Source organism: Bos grunniens, chromosome 24, assembly GCF_055505025.1.
Source record: "Bos grunniens cultivar Pamir isolate PY7600 chromosome 24, Bosgru_T2T1.0, whole genome shotgun sequence".
NCBI lineage: Eukaryota > Metazoa > Chordata > Mammalia > Artiodactyla > Bovidae > Bos > Bos grunniens.
In genome coordinates, this window is record NC_141188.1 from 60,142,788 (window position 1) to 60,163,137 (window position 20,350).

The following is a 20,350-nucleotide window of genomic DNA, read 5'->3' on the forward strand; positions in this document are numbered from 1 at the left end:
AAACTGGGTTCTCAGGCACACACACAGCACACGTGCCTGGTGGGTCAGAGCAGCTTGGCAGGGGTGGGGGAGGTGCCCACGGGTGGAGAGAGCGGGGAGGCCAGGAAAGCCCATAGCGCGGGCAGCCGGGCTCAGGCCCAAGGAAGATGCATGTGAGTCAAGTCCCTGGCCTTCCCAAACTTCACCCTGGCCCTCCCCCTGCCCAGGCATCAATAAGGCTCTGGGACAAAGGACAGGCTATACGTCTTCAGGGGGAAGAAAGGGGGGAGAGGGAAAGAAAAAAAAATAAACCAAAATTCCAGAAAGGAAGCCTTCCTATTTTGCAAGAGCGCCAGTGGAATTCACTGCACGTGTCTGCCAAGATCCATGTGCACGGGGAAACAGAAGTCCACGGGTCCCCAGGGGCCACGTGCGGCAAAGCTGTGACAGCCAGTGAGACGCACGCCTCTGCCTCTCGGTCCCGCTGCACGGAGCTCCCCGAAACAAGAGGGGGCAGCCTGCCAGTGAGCTGCTGGCTGGAGGAAGACATGTAGTTATTCAAACGTATTATTTAAAAGTCTTTTTGGGGGAAAAAGGTCATTTAATCTTTCTTCATAAACAGCTCTTTTTATAGCACAGGTCGGCTGAGATCGCAGTCAGCATAACGTGAAGCGTGTCCAGTCCTGACATCCTCGTTCAGGCTGAAGAGACGGCAGTGTGTGCCCGTTCTGCATCACGGGTAACGGGCCATCCCAACACGTGGGGGCTTCAAGCAACGACCGTTTTATCACCTGACACTTGGCTGCATCAGGAGCTCAGGCAGGGCTCAGCTGGGTGGCTCTTCTGCTGCACGCAGCACCAGCGGTTCACTCAGCCCGGGGGTGGGCTGTGCCACGGGCCAGTCTCACTCTCACGTTTGGTACTTGAGCCTGGACCACTCAAAGGCAGAGCTCAGCTGAGGCCTTTGACCAGAGCACCTACACGTGGCCTCTCCAGCCAGGTGGCTCGTTAGGAAGTTACGTGATGGACGTAGGATCCAGGATCCGGTGATCCCAGTGAACAAGGCTGGGTCTGATGTCACCTTGCCTTGGAAGTCTCCTAGCATGGATCCGCTATACACCACTGATGGATACATCACTTCTTAGCTAAAAGAATTTTGAAGAATTTGAGGCTAAGTTTTGAAGCCAACACATGGCTGTTTCTGAATTTACCCACACAACATGGCCTTGACTTTCTACCCTTTCCCCAGGGACCCTGTGGCCTTGTGGTGCTCACAGTCCCTCCCTGCCTGTCTATTCCTCATTAGCCAGCAATTGTGAAGCACGTACTGGATATCCAGCGATGCCCACACGCTGGCAGCTGTCAACGCAAACGTGCTGCCTGTAACGGGCTCATAGGTGCTAGGACCGAGGTCACGGACATCTGCTATCTGCGAATCCAGCATCCGTCCTCTTCCCTTTTGGCCCCGTGGGCGACGATCTGCTTCCCCTTTGCCATTCATGCAGCTGGGATAGGCACAAGACCCGGCCACCCGGAATTCACGAAAGGCCACTGGAAGAAGGACCTCTGAGCGGCAGCGTCTAGATCGGCTGCCCTCAGACCACACCGTGCAGACTTCAGGCTACTGCACCTTGTGTCGGAGCGTCGTGGCTCTGGTCCCACTGCTGCAGCTCACCCCCACAGTGCCTCCTTCTTGGCTTCCTAAACTAAAGAACCTGCAGAAACGGTGAGGCACAGCGACAGCCTACAGTTGCCATCCTTCCCCACTAGGTGGCGCCCCCGCACCAGAGAGGCAGAAACCTGGGGTTTCCCATGGAAACAGCCGGTGCTGACCTCAGTCCTGCTGTCTGACTCCTTGTGGCCCCATGGCTGCAGCCCACCAGGCTCCTCTGTCCACAGGATTCTCCAGGCAAGAGTACCGGAGCCGACTGCCATTTCCTCCTCCAGGGGATCTTCCCCACCCAGGGATCAAACTTGTGTCTCCTGCATTGGCAGGCGGGTTTACCACTTGAGCCATCTGGGAGGTTCCAATGGAGACAGACGAGACCCTTAAAATAAAGTATTGGTGGTTTTCACTGGAATCTTAGAGAGAGGGGATAACAGGAAACGTGTGACAGCAAAAATCTGGGTCAGCTCACTACTTAAAAAAAATATACTTATTTATTCGGCTGCATAGGGTCTGGGTCTTAGTTGTGGTACATCAGCTTAGCAGCCTTATGGGAGAGGCCTCTTGATTTCCCTGGGGGCTCAGACGGTAAAGAATCTGCCTGCAATGCGGGAGACCTGGGTCTGATCCCTGGGTTGGGAAGATTCCCTGGAGAAGGGAAAGGCAACCCACTCCAGTATTCTTGGGGTTCCCTGGTGGCTCAGACAGTAAAGAATCTTCCTGCAGCGCAGGAGACCAGGATTCAATCCCTGGGTTGGGAAGATCCCCTGGAGAAGGGAATGGCAACCCACTCCAGTATTCTGGCCTGGAGAATTCCATGGACAGAGGAGCCTGGGAGGCTACAGTCCAAGGCGTCAAAAAGAGTTGGACAAGACTGACTTTCACGAGGCATCTTAGTTCCCTGACCAGGGATCATACCCACATCCCCCGAACTGCAGGGTGACCCGCTAGGCCACCAGGGAGGTCCCCGTCACCACTTACTTAGTACCTTCCTCTGTGTCAGCCCTGGATTGCCATTTTTTGTCCTTTGGATTCAAACAGAATTGAACATGGACATTCATAAGAACTTAAAAATCTCTTTGTTATTGTTGCCGTCTAGTTGCTAAGTGGTGTCCAGCTCTTTCTGATCCGTGGACTGTAGCCTTCCAGGCTTCTCTGTCCATGGGATTTCCCAGGCAAGAATACTGGAGTAGGTTGCCATTTCCTCCTCCAGGGGATCTTCCCGACCCAGGAGTCAAACCCACATCTCCTGCATTGGCAAGCAAATTCTTTACCACTGAGCCACCTGGGAAACCCGAAAATCTCTTTAAGGTCCAGTAAAAGACAAGGAGTCATCACGCGCTGAATTTTGTGCCACAGGACAGAGGAACAGCAGACTCTCCAAAGACCGTGTTAGAAGAGCCAATCCAAGCACCTCACTGTGAGCCAAAAAGGCCCCCAAAGACTGCAGGGGCACCTCAAGGTCACAAGAGACATAACTCAGGGCTGGGCGTCAGGGAAGGGCCCCGGCGGGCAGAGGTTCCAGGCTGCGCCTTCACGACTGGGAGTGATTTTTACCAAGAAGGGAACAGCATGAACCAAAGAAAAGGGCCGTGAGGCCACAGTCGGACGCCCACTCTCGAGGTTTAGGCCATTTTATTTTTGAAATTGGCCTTAAGCATTCTGTGCTCGAATGACTTAATCAGTAACAGGATGATTGAAAACAGCTTCCTTCTTCCCTAAGCGCACCTCTAATTCATGCTTGGGGAGCTCACAGGGACAATGCCTTGTAAACCCCAGTAAATGACAAATAACCCCCGGTGATGGATGTCAGCAGGTTCAAAACAGTAAGGCACTCTGCAGCAAGTATTTATGTTGTTATGCAAGAATAACAACAAATTTTTTGTTGTTGTTAAAAAGGCTAAAACTTCCTCAGCGCCCTGTCACTGGGCTAATGACCGATTAGCTGGAAATAGCTGCAGCGTAACTTCCCACCCTCTGCTCTCACATTTCTTCTCTGGATCCAATTTTCCCTCTGAGATTGTCCCTCAGAGAATCACCGCAGATCGTTTTTCCAAAGGTACATTAATTTTCTCTAGTTCAAGCACAGGCGTATTCTCTTGTTCCGTTATTTATTGCTTATAGCATTAGTTATTCCTCCCGCTATTGAGCTCCTGTCCCCACTGAGAATGAAACACTTCTCTCCCTTAGCACCGTCTGCACATTTCATTAAACTGGGTTTCCAGGCTCCTCTGGATCCACCATAGAGTTATTGAAGGACACTCAGCCAGCAAGAGCCCTTGAGGCGGAACATGGAGAGCACTGTCTGAATTGTTTGGGTTAAGCAGCCAGGAGGATGCGGGGCAGCCAACCTACCCAAAGGCAAGCCACTTCTTCCTGTATTACACACACTCTTATGTAACTCAGAATTTTTTTTAAGCAAAGAATACTTTAGCATAAATTTTATAGCAGAATATTAATTTATTTTATGGTATCAACATTCCTTCCACTTGACATGGGGCCCACACAGAAATGATAAATTTTTCAGTTGCACAAACACTAAAACTTGGGGTCATATCTTGACTTGAGCCATCGGAAAACATTAATCAAGCTGTGGGTGAGTATCCCCGACCTTAAGGGAGACACAGTCAATGTGGGAAATAAAACAGGCCTGGAAGATGTGCCTACGAAATTGCAGGCATTGTAGTCAACACACAACCAAGAAATGAAGGACTTCCTGGTAATTTGGGTCTCAACAGCCTGAATATACTGTGATGTGAACCTAACACGGAAGTAAAATCTGGAACTTTATAGGCTAAAATTCAAACGGAAGTCAAAGAGAGTTGACCCATGAACAACAGGAGTTTGGACTGTGTGGGTCCACTTATACGCAAATGGTTTTCAATAATAAATATTATCAGTTCAGTCGCTCAGTCGTGTCTGACTCTTTGCGACCCCAAGAATCGCAGCACGCCAGGCCTCCCTGTCCATCACCAACTCCCAGAGTTCACCCAGACTCACGTCCATCGAGTCGGTGATGCCATCCAGCCGTCTCATATTGTTTTTGCTTTGGCTCCATCCCTTCATTCTTTCTGGAGTTATTTCTCCACTGATCTCCGGTAGCATATTGGGTACCTACTGACCTGGGGAGTTCCTCTTTCAGTATCCTAACATTTTGCCTTTTCATACTGTTCATGGGGTTCTCAAGGCAAGAACACTGAAGTGGTTTGCCATTCCCTTCTCCAGTGGACCACATTCTGTCAGATCTCTCCACCATGACCCACCCGTCTTGGGTGGCCCCACATGGCATGGCTTAGTTTCATTGAGTTAGACAAGGCTGTGGTCCGTGTGATTAGATTGCCTAATTTTCTGTGATTATGGTTTCAGTGTGTCTGCCTTCTGATGCCTTCTTGCAACACCTACCCTCTTATTATAGTAATTTACAAAAATCATAGTCCATGGCTCATTGAATCCCTAGATGCAGAGGAACCGTGGATCTGGAGGGCTGACTGTAAGTGCATCATAAACACACACACACACTCTGATGTTCAAGGATCAGCTGTCACACTGCACCTTGGTAACGACTCTCGACAGTTCCACTCGGTGAAAGGATGTGCCGGGGAGAACTGCTGACCAGCAGGGGAGCAACAAGGAGATGCGTTTGTTTGGGCCTCAGCTCAGGTAGAAAAGAAAAGGCCTCCCCCGTGAATCTGTAACCACAGATCTGTGTTCACACAGTTTCAGGGTTTGCATTTATCCTACCCGCATGACCCAGGATCTCTCAAGCTGAAAATTAACTGAAGTGGTCCCTATACAAAGGTATTTCAGGGTATTAGGGCAGAGGCCAACCCAAGTCTCACTGGAGGAGCAAGACTTCAAAAAAGCCAGGCCTTCTAGGATGCCTGTGCAGTCTTCCCCTGTGGCTCAGCAGTAAAGAATCCAGATGCAGTGCAGGAGCCACAGGACATGTGGGTTCGATCCCTGGGTTGGGAAGATCCCCTGGAGAAGGAACAGCTACCCACTCCAGTATTCTTGCCTGGAGAATCTCCATGGACAGAGGAGCTTGGTGGACCACAGTCCATGGGGTCGCAAAGAGTCAGACACAACTTAGGGACTATGTACACAGGCATGCAGATCATGGCAGCTACCTATGAGTTCGCAACAAAAAATTACAAAACACTAAGGAAACAAAACTCCCTGAGCTAGAGTCAGAAAAGAAAAAAAACCCAAAGCCAAAAGAGAAATAAAAATACAGATTTAGAAAACCCAAAGATAGCAATATGACCCTTCAAATGATAAAGCCAATTTAAGAGAGGGCTTAAGTGACAGGAGGGCTATGAGAATGAGAAGGCCCAACACATGTGTAATTAGGATCCAAAGAAAGAACAGAAAGACAGTCAGCGTTTGGAGAGAGAAGGATTTCCTAGAATTGATGAAAGACAGAATGCTCAGACTGTAGAAGCACAATCCATTCTAATTAGCAAAGGAAGGAAGGAAGAAGAGAGGCAGGGAGCTAGATACAAAATAAAAACACAGAAAGCAGAGGCAGACAGAAAAGACAGACTACTTCAAAGCAGTGACAACTTGACATCAGGCTGTAACAGCTGTAACTGGAGCCAGATGCCAGCAAAAGAACTTCAAAGTACTGTGAGGAGATAACTATCAATCTGGAACCATGGGTATAGCTATACCGCCACTCAAGAAACAAAGCAAAATAGGATTTTCAGCAAACCCAAAGCACATCACCAAAGAAAATGCCAATGGATGTATTTCATCACAAACAACAATTATCTCCAAAGGGAGGTCTGAGATGCAGTAAGGAAAAGTAAGCAAAGAGATGGATGAACGTGGTGAAATCTAAAAAAATCAGCAATTAAATATCTAAAATATTGATCAAAACTTCTAGAAGGTATGGTCAAAGTAATATAATTCTTTATTATTCAGAAGGAGAAAAAGGTATTGTCTAACAACAGACTTGAAAGTCAATGCACATATTAAAAATTTGAGAGTAACTCACTAAATGATAAGTGCAACGTTAAACTTCCCAAAAAAGAGAGAGATAATATGTTTAATTGAAAAACTCGAAGGAAAACATGAAAATAAAAAGGAAGCAGCACAGAAAAGAAAAAAACCACAAACGACAAGGTAGAAATGATCTATCATAGCTGAAGTCCCAACGGATCTTTTTAAAATAATCAGATTATATTGTAAAAACTAAACTCTTAACCTGTGCTGCTTAGAAAGGATATATTTAAAATATGAAGAGATAGAAAAGGAAGGCAGAGTGAAAGATGATGAAAAAAAGCAATATTAAAACCAGACAAAATAGACGCTAACCACTTAGGATAAGCAGATTCATTCTGATCTTGGTACTATATGGAAAGAATGAAAACACGTTGTAAATTTAATCAGAACATGTACATGTACGGTTGAGTCCCTTTGCTGTTCACCTCCAACTATCACAGCATTATTAATCTGTTATACAATACAAAATAAAAAGTTAAAAAACATTTTTTAAAATCAGAGACCTCAATCAGGTTTCCATGAAAAGCACACAATACATTTCTTATTAAGTGGTCTCAGGCCTAGGTATTTGGAGATAGGATGACAAATTTTCTCTGAAGGAAAACAACTTGATCCCAGACCTTGAGAAGGTCCCACAGATGAAGATTCAAGCACCGAGTTCACAGTTAAAAATCACAGACACAAAAGTAGCCCAGGCAGAGTGAGGTTTATCACACTGAAAATAAGAGCACTTGATAGTCCAAGAAATAAGAGGCCTCTTTCAAATGTACAGTTAAATATCACCATTACAGAGAAAGAAAGTAATATCTACCACAAACAGACCCTCACTAAATGAATTCCCAAAAGATGCACCTTTATCATCCCACATAAAAGACCAGAGGTACAAGAAGGAACAGTGAGCAGCCATCCTGGGTACCGGGGGCCACACATAAACGAGCACGGGCAGCAAAGTCATCAGCGACGTCCAGCTCGTCCTGTCAGGGGTGATAAAGGCGGGTTCCATCGGGAAGTGGTGATCTTCAGGTTCCTCGAGAGGAAGTGAAGGTACCGATTTTGTACCTAGTGTCTTAACTGTGCAGATAAATATCAATAATCCTTGGTGTGAAGTCTCCTAAGGATCAAATGTTTTTGTGCGTATTTCTCAGGGTAAAACTCTACAGTGCAGAAACTTTCGAAAAAACTTTCAATAAATGCTGAACTATTGATTATGTGTAATGCTCTCAAATGATCAAGAATGGAGGTATGTAAATAAAACTCAAAGTTAAATCCCAGCAGTATATCTGGAACTTACACATGCAGCTACAAATCAAGTGTGTCTTACATGAACAATATGAATTCATCATAACTGCTCGTGTTTAGGATTGCTACTTTGGTGTTATGTCTTCTTTCACTATTAATCTAACATTTTTATGTTCGATGACTGCATGGTTTTTTTAATCCCTCAAAATTAAAATTAGCAGATGTTTCACTAAAACAAAACACAGAATAGAAGGAAGAGGAAAAAGATAATTCGATTTATCAATTGCTGAGAGAAGTGGTTAATCTCAGTCAATCCAAAAGAAAGTGAAAAAGAAAAACAAGAACCAGCAGGACAAGAAAATAAATTAAACTTTGGATATTAAGTCAGAGAAGTAAAAGGAAGAAAAAATGAAAATAATACAAAGAAATCAAAGAGAAAAGATTTAAGCCAAGTTTTTAGAAAGAAAGTAGGCAAACTCTGGAGAGATCAATGAGCAAACAAATCAAGAAGATAAACACTGGAAATGAAAAACAGTGCATAAATTCAGATGCAGCAGTGATTTTAAAAATAATAGAATAAAATGTTAGATTAACAGTGAAAGAAGACATAACACCAAAGTAGCAATCCTAAAGCTCATGCCTATAAATTTTTAAAATGACAAACTCATGGAAACAGATAAGTTCCTAAACAAATACAACTTAATAAAAGTGATTCAAGACAAAACAGAATACATGAATATTTCTATAACCATTCCATAAATTAACTCCAATTTAAAATGCTTCAGAAAATAAAAACAAGGTCCAGATGGTTTTCCAGGCAACTTCTACTGAACGTGCAAGGAACAGGTAATTCTAATCTATACAAACTCTTTCAGATAACAGGGAAAGATGCAACAATTTCCAGCTAACATTGTAAGGTTAACATAACCTGGATAATGAAACCAAGCAAGGACACTGAGAGAAACGAAAATTAAAGGGAAATCTTACTCATGAGCATAATGAATAGATATTAACCAACTGAATTCAGCAATGAACCACAAACATAAGGCACCATGAACAGGATGGGTTTAACCTAGGAATATAGGGATTTTAAGCAAAACAAGAAAGTCGATTATCTCACAACTGTAAATTATAGGAGAAAGAAAATCTCAAAAAGATGAAGATGATGAAATTTGACATCAATTCATAATTTCCAAACACACTCTTGGCAAAGAAGAAATAGAATTACACTTCAACTGACAGAGAACACACACGTTCCTTGCAAAGAACATACCTTCCGGTGAAATGTCTAAAGCATTCTAAAACATCTAAACCAGGATAAGGGATCAACTTCCAGGTATCCTGGCACTCTTGTACTAGAGTAATTTTTAAAAAACTATTAATTTGCCTACTTTGGCTGTGCTGGGTTTTCATTGCTGCTTGCAGGCTTTCTCTAGTTGCAGCGAGGGGGGGCGCTATTTTTCGTCGCGGTGCACCAGCTTCTTACTGTGGGGGCTCCTCTCTCGGAGTGCAGGCTCTGGGCGTACAAGCGTCTGTAGCTGCTGTCCAGGGCCTCACAGGCTGTGGCTCGAGGGCCCTAGACAGTGTGGAGTCTAAGCATTGCCTTTCCTTGGGATTGGAATGAAAACTGACCTTTTCCAGTCCTGTGGCCACTGCTGAGTTTTCCAAATTTGCTGGCATATTGAGTGCAGCACTTTCACAGCATCATCTTTCAGGATCTGAAATAGCTCAACTGGAATTGCATCACCTCCACTAGCTTTGTTCATAGTGATGCTTCCTAAGGCCTACTTAACTTCACATTCTAGGATGTCTGGCTCTAGGTCAGTGATCACATCATCGTGATTATCTGGGTTGTGAAGATCTTTTTTGCACAGTTCTTCTGTGTATTCTTGCCACCTCTTCTTAATATCTTCTGCTTCTGTTAGGTCCATACCATTTCTGTCCTTTATCAAGCCCATCTTTGCATGAAATGTTCCCTTGGTATCTCTAATTTTCTTGAAGAGATCTCTAGTCTTTCCCATCCTGTTGTTTTCCTCTATTTCTTTGCATTGATCACTGAGGAAGACTTGCTTATCTCTCCTTGCTATTCTTTGGAACTCTGCATTCAGATGCTTAAATCTTTCCTTTTCTCCTTTGCTTTTCGCTTCTCTTCTTTTCACAGCTATTTGTAAGGCCTCCCCAGGCAGCCATTTTGCTTTTTTGCATTTCTTTTCCACAGGGATGGTCTTGATCCCTGTCTCCTGTACAATGTCACGAACCTCATTCCATAGTTTATCAGGCACTCTATCTATCAGATCTAGGCCCTTAAATCTATTTCTCACTTCCAGGCACTCTATCAGATCTAGGCTCTTAAATCTATTTCTCACTTCCATTAAGGAACTTATAAAAGAGTAAATATGCTATGTTCATGGGTATGAAGACTCTTGGGGAATAATTTTTAAATTTTTGATTTTTACATGTAATTATTTCTGGTGAAACTTAAGCTGGTTCTAAAAAAGAAATTTAAAGGAAATGCAGATAGTCAAGAAGAGCCAAAGTATTTCTGAGAAACAAGGTAGGGATAATTTTATACTAAATATCAAGATACATAAATCTACAGTAATCAAAATAGTTCAATATTGGTGAATAAAATGACAGGTAGAGGGAAGGCAATGGCACCCCACTCCAGTACTCTTGCCTGGAAAATCCCATGGATGAGGAGCCTGGTAGGGTGCAATACATGGGGTCACTAAGAGTCGGACACGACTGAGCGACTTCACTTTCACTTTTCACTTTCATGCATCGGAGAAGGAAATGGCAACCCACTCCAGTATTCTTGCCTGGAGAATCTCAGGGACGGGGGAGCCTGGTGGGCTGTCGTCTATGGGGTCGCACAGAGTCAGACACGACTGAAGCGACTTAGCAAATGGAACAAAAATTGATACATGTACAATTCATGTACATATCAAAACTCAGATACATGTACCTGTGGAAAACTGATTTATAACTGATGGCATGGAAGGTTAGATGGAGTATTATAAGGGAGGCTTGCACAACCGATTCTCCATTCGGGGAAAAAACGAGTTGGATTCACATCTTACACTGTGTGCGTGTACTAAGTCGCTTCCGTCGTGTCTGACTCTTTGCAACCCCATGGACTGTAGCCCGCCAGGCTTCTCTGTCCATGGGACCCTTCAGGCACGAATACTGGAGTGGGTTCCACATCCTCCGCCAGGGGACTTTCCTGGCTCAGGGATGGAAGCAGCATCTCTTACGTCTCCTGTATTGGCAGGCCGGTTCTTTACCACTAGCGCCACCGGGGAAGCCCATCTTACATGGTACGTGAAATCAATTCCAGGTAGGTTTGAGAAGGAAAAGCTATAAAACCTTAAGAGGCAATACAGGTGTATATTAAAACTAAAAGTACATATTAAAAGATAAATTCAGTTATATTAAAATTACAAGTATCTTCTCATCCAAAGTTTCTGTAGCACATAAATGGACAAAGCAGTAATAATAATAATAATAAATTCATGAGGAATCAGTTAGTGAGGGAAAACCTAGCAAACTGGGTCAAGGGTGCTTCACTGAGAAACACAGGAGATCTGACAACTCACGGAGAGGCGCCCGAGCGCAGTAGGAAGCAGAAATGCCAATTAAACCGCCCTAGGATAAAACCAGAACTCACAGAGAGGTGCCCGAGCGCAGTAGGAAGCAGAAATGCCAATTAAACCACCCTAGGATAAAACCAGAACTCACGGAGAGGCGCCCGAGCGCAGTAGGAAGCAGAAATGCCAATTAAACCGCCCTAGGATAAAACCAGAAGCACCGTTCACTCCCATATGGTAAAAACGTCAAAGTCAGACAAAGCCTCTGTGTGTCAATCAGTGAGAATGCTCATCCACCGCTGCTGAAGAAAACAAGCGCTCTCTAGCCAAGCTCAACAGCCCTTCCCCAAGGCTCTGCGGGTCCATTCTCGGAGACAGCCTCGAGAAAAACTTACCAGGTACACTGGAAGACGCTCCCAAGACTGTCCATGGCATCAGAACTGTGAAAGCAGAACCTCGGGACAAACCACCAGTATCAACATTAGAGTCAACCTTCATGTCCTCATACAATGGGAGATGACGCTGCAGGGATAGTGAGTCAACTACACAGGGGAAAATGATTCTGTAAAACACCGTGTGGAAGGAATAAAGTCAGTTACAGGGGAACGCTTACATTTAGGAAAAAGACTATCCTGTTCAAAATTAATGAGTTCATGAATAGATGTTTGGGTGACACCTGGGCAGTCAGATAATTTATCATCAATTGCTTTCCTTTGTCTCCTCCCAGATGTCTTTCATTTGCTATTAAACTCCAATATACCTCTCAGAAAAGTCAGTTACATTCAAACCAGGGACCAGCTATGGCTTTTGACTGCTGCTGCTGCTAAGTCGCTTCAGTCCTGTCTGACTCTGTGCGACCCCATAGACGGCAGCCCACCAGGCTCCCCCGTCCCTGGGATTCTCCAGGCAAGAACACTGGAGTGGGTTGCCACTTCCTTCTCCATGGCTTTTGACTGAGGTGTGTTAATTTAAAGCATCAGTTCAGTTGCTCAGTCATGTCCGACTCCTTGCGACCCCATGAACCACAGCACATCAGGCCTCCCTGTCCATCACCAACTCCCGGAGTTTACTCAAACTCACGTCCACTGAGTCGGTGATGCCACCCAACCATCTCATCCTCTGTCGTCCCCTTCTCCTCCCACCTTCAATCTTTCACAGCATAAGGGCCTTTTCCAATAAGTCAGTTCTTTGCATCAAGTGGCCAAAGTATTGGAGTTTCAGCTTCAGCATCAGTGCTTCCAGTGAAAATTCAGGACTGATCTCCTTTAGGATGGACGGGTTGGATGTTATAAAGTAACTGGAGTAAATTCTACTAAACTAACTTCTATTAAAAATAGAAGATTTAGATTTTTAATTTTCATGGAGTCATTTATTTTCATGGAGTTATTAACAAAGCCCTGATTCTTTAAGGAATGCATTCAAAGCCTGTGTGCATGTGTGTACACAAATAATACTGGTGAGCATTTTACATAGCCAATCATTTCATGTTGTCATCTGTTTATCTTTTCATCAGATCTTAAATATGTGATTCTCTCTAATTTAAAACTCACCTTTGAGGTAAAGAAAACAAAACACAAGAGGTCAAATGGAGCAAATTTTTTGTTGGTTTCAAAGCAATTTAACCAGAGCCTGAAAAGCATCTTGAGCCATAGCAGTTGCTCTGGAAGCTTATAACATTCCCAAGAGGGGGACACTCAGTATTTCCAGTGGGTGTTCCTTGGTCAAGTAACTTAGGGAACCACTTCTTTAATCCAGCTAAACAAGTTTCCAAACAGCAAGTCTTCTCAGAACCCTTAATATGCTAATACTTAGGCCACCTGATGCAAACAGCCAACTCATTGAAAAAAAACTCTGATGGTGGGAAAGATTGAAGGCAGGAGAAGAAGGGGACGACAGAGGATGAGATGGTTGGATGGCATCACTGACTCGATGGACATGGGTTTGAGCAAGCTCTGGGAGATAGTGAAGGACAGGGAAGCCTGGTGTACTACAGTCCACGGAGTCGCAAAAAATTGGAAAAGACTTAGTGACCAAACAACAAATATACTGAATGCCCAAGTGAGGGATACAAGGAATGCTTTGCAAACAGATTTGACCACAGACCCTTCCCCTCCCACTATGAAACATTTCACGGGATTAGTCTTCTGTTGAACATAACTGAGACACTGATCTAGATCACCTAAGGAGTCTATTGACTGCATGCATGAAGTCTGCTGTTCTATACTCTGGCTCTAGAAAGGACGTCTCCCAGATCCGATCATCCTAGGGAGCCATTTCAGTCTGTCCTCAAGCGAAGAATGTAATATTCCCAAATCACTACTTTTCCCAGTCATGCTATTTCTTTCAGAACCACCCCACCAGGAAAAGAACAATTTGATTATGTAATCAAATGACCATGTGGTTAATCCTTTCAAGGACCATTTGCATTACAATGAACTTACTAAATAAAAGGGAGTCTCTAGTTGGTACAATGTGTGGGGAAGGGTTTGGACAGATGTGTGCCTAGCACCTCTTACTCCTCCCTGCATTGACTCCAAGCTGGGGGCGGGGTAGGGTGGAAGAGACTTTCCACCCACTCCTCACTGCCAGTCACTAAGTCAGAATATCATTTACACATGGATTAAAGCCCAGAGAAGAGGCTTTTCCTGCTTCTCCCACAAGGTATCAATGAAAAAACAGGTATTATTTCCAATTCTCGCTCTCGTCTGTTTTTTTCTATAGATACAAAACATAATGATAATCAACAGGAATATGTTATATAGCACAGGTTACCATAGCCATTATCTTGTAAGAACTTTTAATGGAGTATAATCTGTAAAAATCCTGAATCTCTATGCTGTATACCAAAGACTAATACAAGAGGGTAAATCGACTATACTTTAGTAGGAAAAAAATGAAATTCTATCAAAACACTACTTTTGTCTCCATTGTCAGTTTGTTGGCTTAGAAATCCTTGGAACATCACAGATCCACAAAGGACTTCTGAGAACCAGGATTTTACATCTGACTATTTGACACACGTGGTTTAGGGTTATGGAAAACACCATGCTGATGTTAGACCAAGTCCTCCAGCCTCTCAGCAAGTGACAAGCAAAGCGAGGTTCACAGCTCCTCCTCTCCTTCTGGAGTCACCCCTCAGAAGCCCTCAGCATAGCTACAGTGCTTCTTCCCAGTCCAAAGCCATCCCCTGCTCCTAGACCCCATCCCACTAAGGTCCCCCTACACTGAGCCACGGAAAGAGCAGTTTAGCTTAAGATGTTAGAATCAAACACTCTGTCTCAAGATTGTCCATAAACTAGACAAAATAATCTGGGCAAAGACTCCCCCATCCCTTATTTAAAGGAAGCTGTAGACACCGTAATCCAAGACCTAAGTGGTTTTGAAATCTTTTCCACTGGGCTTTGCCCACCATCTAAATTAAGGGCATCACAAGAGAGCAGGGAAGGGGGCTTCCCTGGTGGCTCAGTGGTAAAGACTTTGCCTGTCAACACAAGAGTCACGGATTCCACCCCTGGTCCAGGAGGATCCCACGTGCTGCAGAGCAACTCAGCCTGCACACCACAACCACTGAAGCCACTGCCCCTGGGTGACGGGCTTAGCACGCTCTCACCCACCCGCTGGGCTGGGAGCATCTCTTCAGGCAGGTGGTCCTCCAGGGGAAGGTCCCTGTGTACCCTAGAAGCCCGTGCTCCACAGCGAGAAGCCTGAACGCTGTAGAAAAAGCCCTCGCAGCAACAAAGACCCAGCACAGCCAAAAATAAATAAAACATTTTAAAGGACAGTAGTGTAAGAGAGGTAGAGAATCTTTCTCTGGAGAACAAGTGGAGAACACCTTCCCTCCTCTTCCCTCAAACCAAGGGAGAGGGCTTCCAGGGAACAACTTAAGGTACAACCTATATTCACTGGGGTCTGTAAGGCACAGTAACTTGTGATGGAATTGCAACATAAAAGCCTAAAAGGCTACCGAGATGGATGACCATTCTTAGAATTTACTGGGGCCAAGGAAGTGTGAGTTTCCTGAGGGAGAGATCTGAACGGAGGGAAAGGCTCAGGACTGGGACATCCTGAGAAGGACCACCTGCCCGAAGAGATGGTCCCAGCCCAGCGGGTGGGTGAGAACGTGCTAAGCCCGTCACCCAGGAGCAGTGGCCAGTGCTCAGAGGATGCTGACGGGGGTGGGGGTGTAATGCAGGGAGAGAGCTTAGAGCATCTGAGGCAAGACAGTGAGCTCGGGCTCTGGGGGACTGCACCCCTGGGAAATTACCACAGACCTGCATGATATGTGGCAGCGTATCCACCCGTAAATGGCTCTATGACCTAATGTGTTTAAGAACAGCTGCCCTAAAGACATAACCACCCCTTCTCAAAGTCCTCAGCAGAGGTTTTTGATGGGTCTTGTGTAGCAATGATTGCAAAACTGCTTCCTGATGAGGTGCTGAACCGTCTGCTTTAACCATCAGCCAAGCTGTGAAGGGAACCACCAGGCCCACAAGAACACGGAGAACCCAAGACGACGAGCAGAGCCCCGCAGCATTTCTCTAGAAAGTCACTGAGCCCACGTTAACCCCCAAACACACACTAGGACCACCAGTCTTCAAAAAAAAAAACCAAACAATGTGACAGACTCTGATCGTCCTGTGGTCTATGGATGGGAACATAAATACTACAGAAATTTGCTGAGTTGATTTTATCCAATAATAGAAATAGTGGCTAGAACAACAAGCTGATGCTGAGGCTAGACTCTTCAAAAGAAAGACAAAAAAAAAAACACCCTGGTAACAGTTTCCCAGACTCTATTCTTTAATCCCTATTTACATTTGGTTTCATTTCTACTTAAAAATATCCATCACGTATTCAGTAACAAAAAATTACAGCCTTGAAATGTTTGCAATGGAGCCTATTAAGTCATCCCCCAATATAATTATTCCATATTATTTTAATGATTCTATAATTAATGATGTGAGAACAGTCACCCTATAGTGAGGTCGCTCAGTCGTGTCTGACTCTTTGTGACCCCCTGGACTGTAGCCTAACCAGGCTCCTCTGTCCATGAGATTCTCCAGGCAAGAATCCTAGAGTGGGTTGCCATTTCCTTCTCCAGGGGATTTTCCCGACCCAGGGATCGAACCCAAGTCTCCAGCATTGCAACACAGACGCTTTACCGTCTGAGCTACCAGGGAAGCCCCTACACTTCTACAGTAACTTGATTAACTTGGGGTACAATTCAATAGGCTTCCCAGGTGGCTCAGTGGTAAAGAACCCACCTGATAAGCAAGAGACACAGGAGATGCGAGTTTGATCCCTGAGTCAGGAAGATCCTCTGGAGGAAGAAATGGCAACCCACTCCAGTATTATTGCCTGGAGAATCTCATAGACAGAGAGGAACCTGGCGGGCTACAATCCATGGGGTCACACAGAGTCGGATACAACTGAGCACGTATGCACACATGGAAAAATATGATTCAAAACATGTACATATGAGAATAATGAGAAATGTACACTCACACATGTACATTAAGACTGGAAGGCTAATCATTAAAACATTGACAATGCAGCTTGTGGTTGACTCGTTTTCATACTTTTGTAGGTTTCTGTATTTTTCCATTTTCTACCATGAGCCCGTTCTTTTGCAATCAGATTTTGTCATGACCCAGCTTACTCTGTCAGCTTACTCCTAACAACTGAATTGGCAGCATATTCCCGTGTCTGCTCATTTCTTCTCTTTAGAAGGTTCTGGCCACTTTGCATAATTGAGTCCAGAGTCCAAAAAAAAAAAAAAAAAACACCGACTGCACTCGTGTTACAGACCTGTCCCTGCACCTGTGAATGATGACCTCCAGTTGATTAAAACATGCAACTTTTCGACTGTGTGCTTAGGAAGGAAGAACAGAATTTCCACTGTTCTGTTCCTTGGTGCACGTTTCCATTGTTTTCATGAAACAAATTGAACATAAATTTGATTCTGAATAAAAAAGAAAACAAGGCATTTAAAACCTTAAGGAGTTTTGAGTAAGTAAAACTTTCTTTAAAGTGTGCATTCTGTGTGTGTGTGAGAGAGAGAGAGAGACAGACAGGGACAGAGGGAGAGAAATAATGAATGAAAATTAAAGAATTTACTGGCTTATTCCCAAAGGTTGAGACACAGTTTAGACTTTTGCGCACACTGTCACCTCCAGACCGTCTCAGAGCATCTACGTCTACGTGAAAGTCGCTCAGTTGTGTCCAGCTCTCTGCGACCCCCTGGACTATACAGTCCATGGGATCCTCCAGGCCAGAACACTGGAGAGGGTAGCCGTTCCCTTCTCCAGGGCATCTTCCCAATCCAGGGATCGAACCCAGGTCTAAGCAAATGACTACATCAACACTGACTGACAAGTACGAGTGGACGGAGCAAAGGAAAATAAAGGCCAGACGGGAGGAACACAGACAGGACCGTGAAAGCCCATGATGCCCCACATCCGGTGAGTATTTCTAAGCTTGGGCAGGAAGCAGGCTGTGACTCAGAACACACGATTACGGTTTAGTTACTAAAATACAAGAAACTTCTCTCCCTGCCCTTACCTTCCAGAGGAGAATGGCTGCCAGGAGAGCAGTGTGGGGCCCCCCTTGACCCTGGTGGTCCTGCCTCTGGGCTCAGCCTCCTGATCCCCTACTGGGACTTCCTCAGCCAACCCTATAAGCCCAGAAAATCCCCTCCATGTGTCCAGCAGCCCAAGGGGCGGTCAACATTCCACACTGAAAAGCGAGACAAATCCACACCCAGCTCTCTTCATTCATCAAACTGAAAAAGTCCTTTTTAAGTTCAAGGCTTTATGCAAAAGGGTGGCTCCTCCTACTAGAGCACTTTAAACCAGCTTACTGAGAAATCACTGGCATACGTCACTGTAAAAGTTTAAGGCATTTAGCGGGATGGCTTGATTGATGCGTTGTGCAAAGATCACAACAGGCCTACCTAACATCCATCATCTCATACAGCTTCAGTAAAAATTTCTCCTTGGGATGAGAATGTACTATCCATTCTCTTAACCAACTTCTGATGTATCACAGAGCAGGGCTAACTTACAGTCACCACACTGTCCCTGACATCCATAGCACTTACTTGTCTTCAGACTCCAGTCTGTAACTCTTGACCACCTGTTTCCAATGCTTCCTCCCAAAACAGCGCTTGACTAACACGTGACAGGCATGTTACATGCATGAGCTTATTTCGCCCTCTGAGGAGTCACGTCACAGGTGGGGAAACTGGGCCTCTGAGAGGTCAATGAAAGGGCCCCGCTGCCCCCGTGACTGCCTAGCAGCAGACCTGCATTCGGTCCACAGCTTGCCGAGTCTAAAGCACGTGCTCTTTCAACCAGCTCCCAGCTCAGCTACTGTGGGATTTTAATGGGGCAAACATCCTTCCACGTGGCCTGTGGGGAAGGGCCATGCAAGGGGGGCTGGGGTGGGCAGCTCCAGTCCAGGTATGGGAGCTCCAAGAGCTGAGGCCACTGTTGAGGAGCCCAGAGTCCCCAGCAGAAGGAAGGAACCAGGAAAGGGCTGCTTGGAGGGGCACCTGGGAAGTGGGGAGGGGGCCTGCCTGGCTTTGCCCACCCGTTTTGGTGCCAGTGTGGGAGGGGGTGAGAGCTGGGGTTGCCCAGCCGGGGAGCCCCCTTATTCCTCCCCTTCGCGGTAAGTCAGCTTCAGGGCCACAGAGGTGATGTGAAATATGGCAGGATCCATGGACTACTCAGCACGGCTTCTGCCCGCAGAACAACAACATGATGTAAGGAGACCTGTTTTTTAAAAAAAGAACACAGACAGAACAGTAGAGGCTGCTTCCCCTGATCCACCTCGGCCTGGATAACACACTAACTGGATGCAGAGGGACCAAGCCTAGCTGCCCACAGAGCAGAAGCCGCTTTACTTCTGCTGCAACCCTCTCCCAAGTGGCCCCTGCGTCCCCAGGGGCCTGCATGCGAATGACATGCAACCTCTGTTCCCATCAGCTGTTATCACTCCCTGGGAAATCTCCTAACGTGATTGAGTTCAGGAAGCCTCAGACACGCCAGGGACAGACCTATGGCTGTCAAGGCGGAGGGCTGAGGGGAAGCTTGGAGCAGAGGCTGGGGCCACTAGATGTAAGCTATTATTAATCTATATGGAATGAATAAACAAGGTCCTAGCGTACAGCTCAGAGATCTATATTCAGTATACTATGATAAACCATAATGGAAAAAGACTAAAAAAAGAATGTTATACATGTCTAACTGAATCACTTTGCTGCAGAGCAGAAATTAATATTGTAAATCAACTATACTTCAATTTAAAATTAATTACAAAATAAAAGTGGCTGAAATGGTCAAAACAAGCAAGCAAAAAAGGCACCTAATCCTTTCAGTGTGAGAGACGATGGTTTCAGAGCACACTTCAGCACAGGCTTACTCTAAGTGCACCTTGCTCTGAAGGATTTATCCCAGCTGGCATCTGGATGTTCATGCATTCTAACATCCCAGGAAAGCTCCCCAGACATGCCAGGCCCACACCTCTCCCTGTAACCACTCTCTGCTTGATCTTACAGCCACTTTCCCCCTTTTAGCTGCTGAGCATCTTTATTATTAGTTCCTCCACTCTGAGTGCCTTGCAGTCTCACCTGAAAACATACACCCATTTTCCGCAGCCAAACCACACCTGGGAAGGCGACTCAAACTGGCAACAGGGTTAACCATGGTGCGGGGGGCGCGGGTGGTCAAGCAACAGCAGGTAACAAATGAATTAGAAGGAAGCAGATTCTCTTTTGTGCACGAGGAGCAGCCACAGAACCTGAGAAAGAAGCTCGAGTGTAGCTTGAAAAACTATAGCATGAAGGGGTCAAAGTGAATGTTCCAAGAGTTTATTA

At 45.4% G+C, this 20,350-nt stretch overlaps 1 protein-coding gene across 8 annotated transcripts in view; it reads right to left on the reverse strand.

Moving 5' to 3' along the window:
• The window catches only part of CCBE1 (collagen and calcium binding EGF domains 1), a 240,068-nt gene that overhangs the window by 179,540 nt on the left and 40,178 nt on the right, over window positions 1-20,350 (reverse strand). The gene's annotated exons all lie outside the window — the stretch shown is intronic.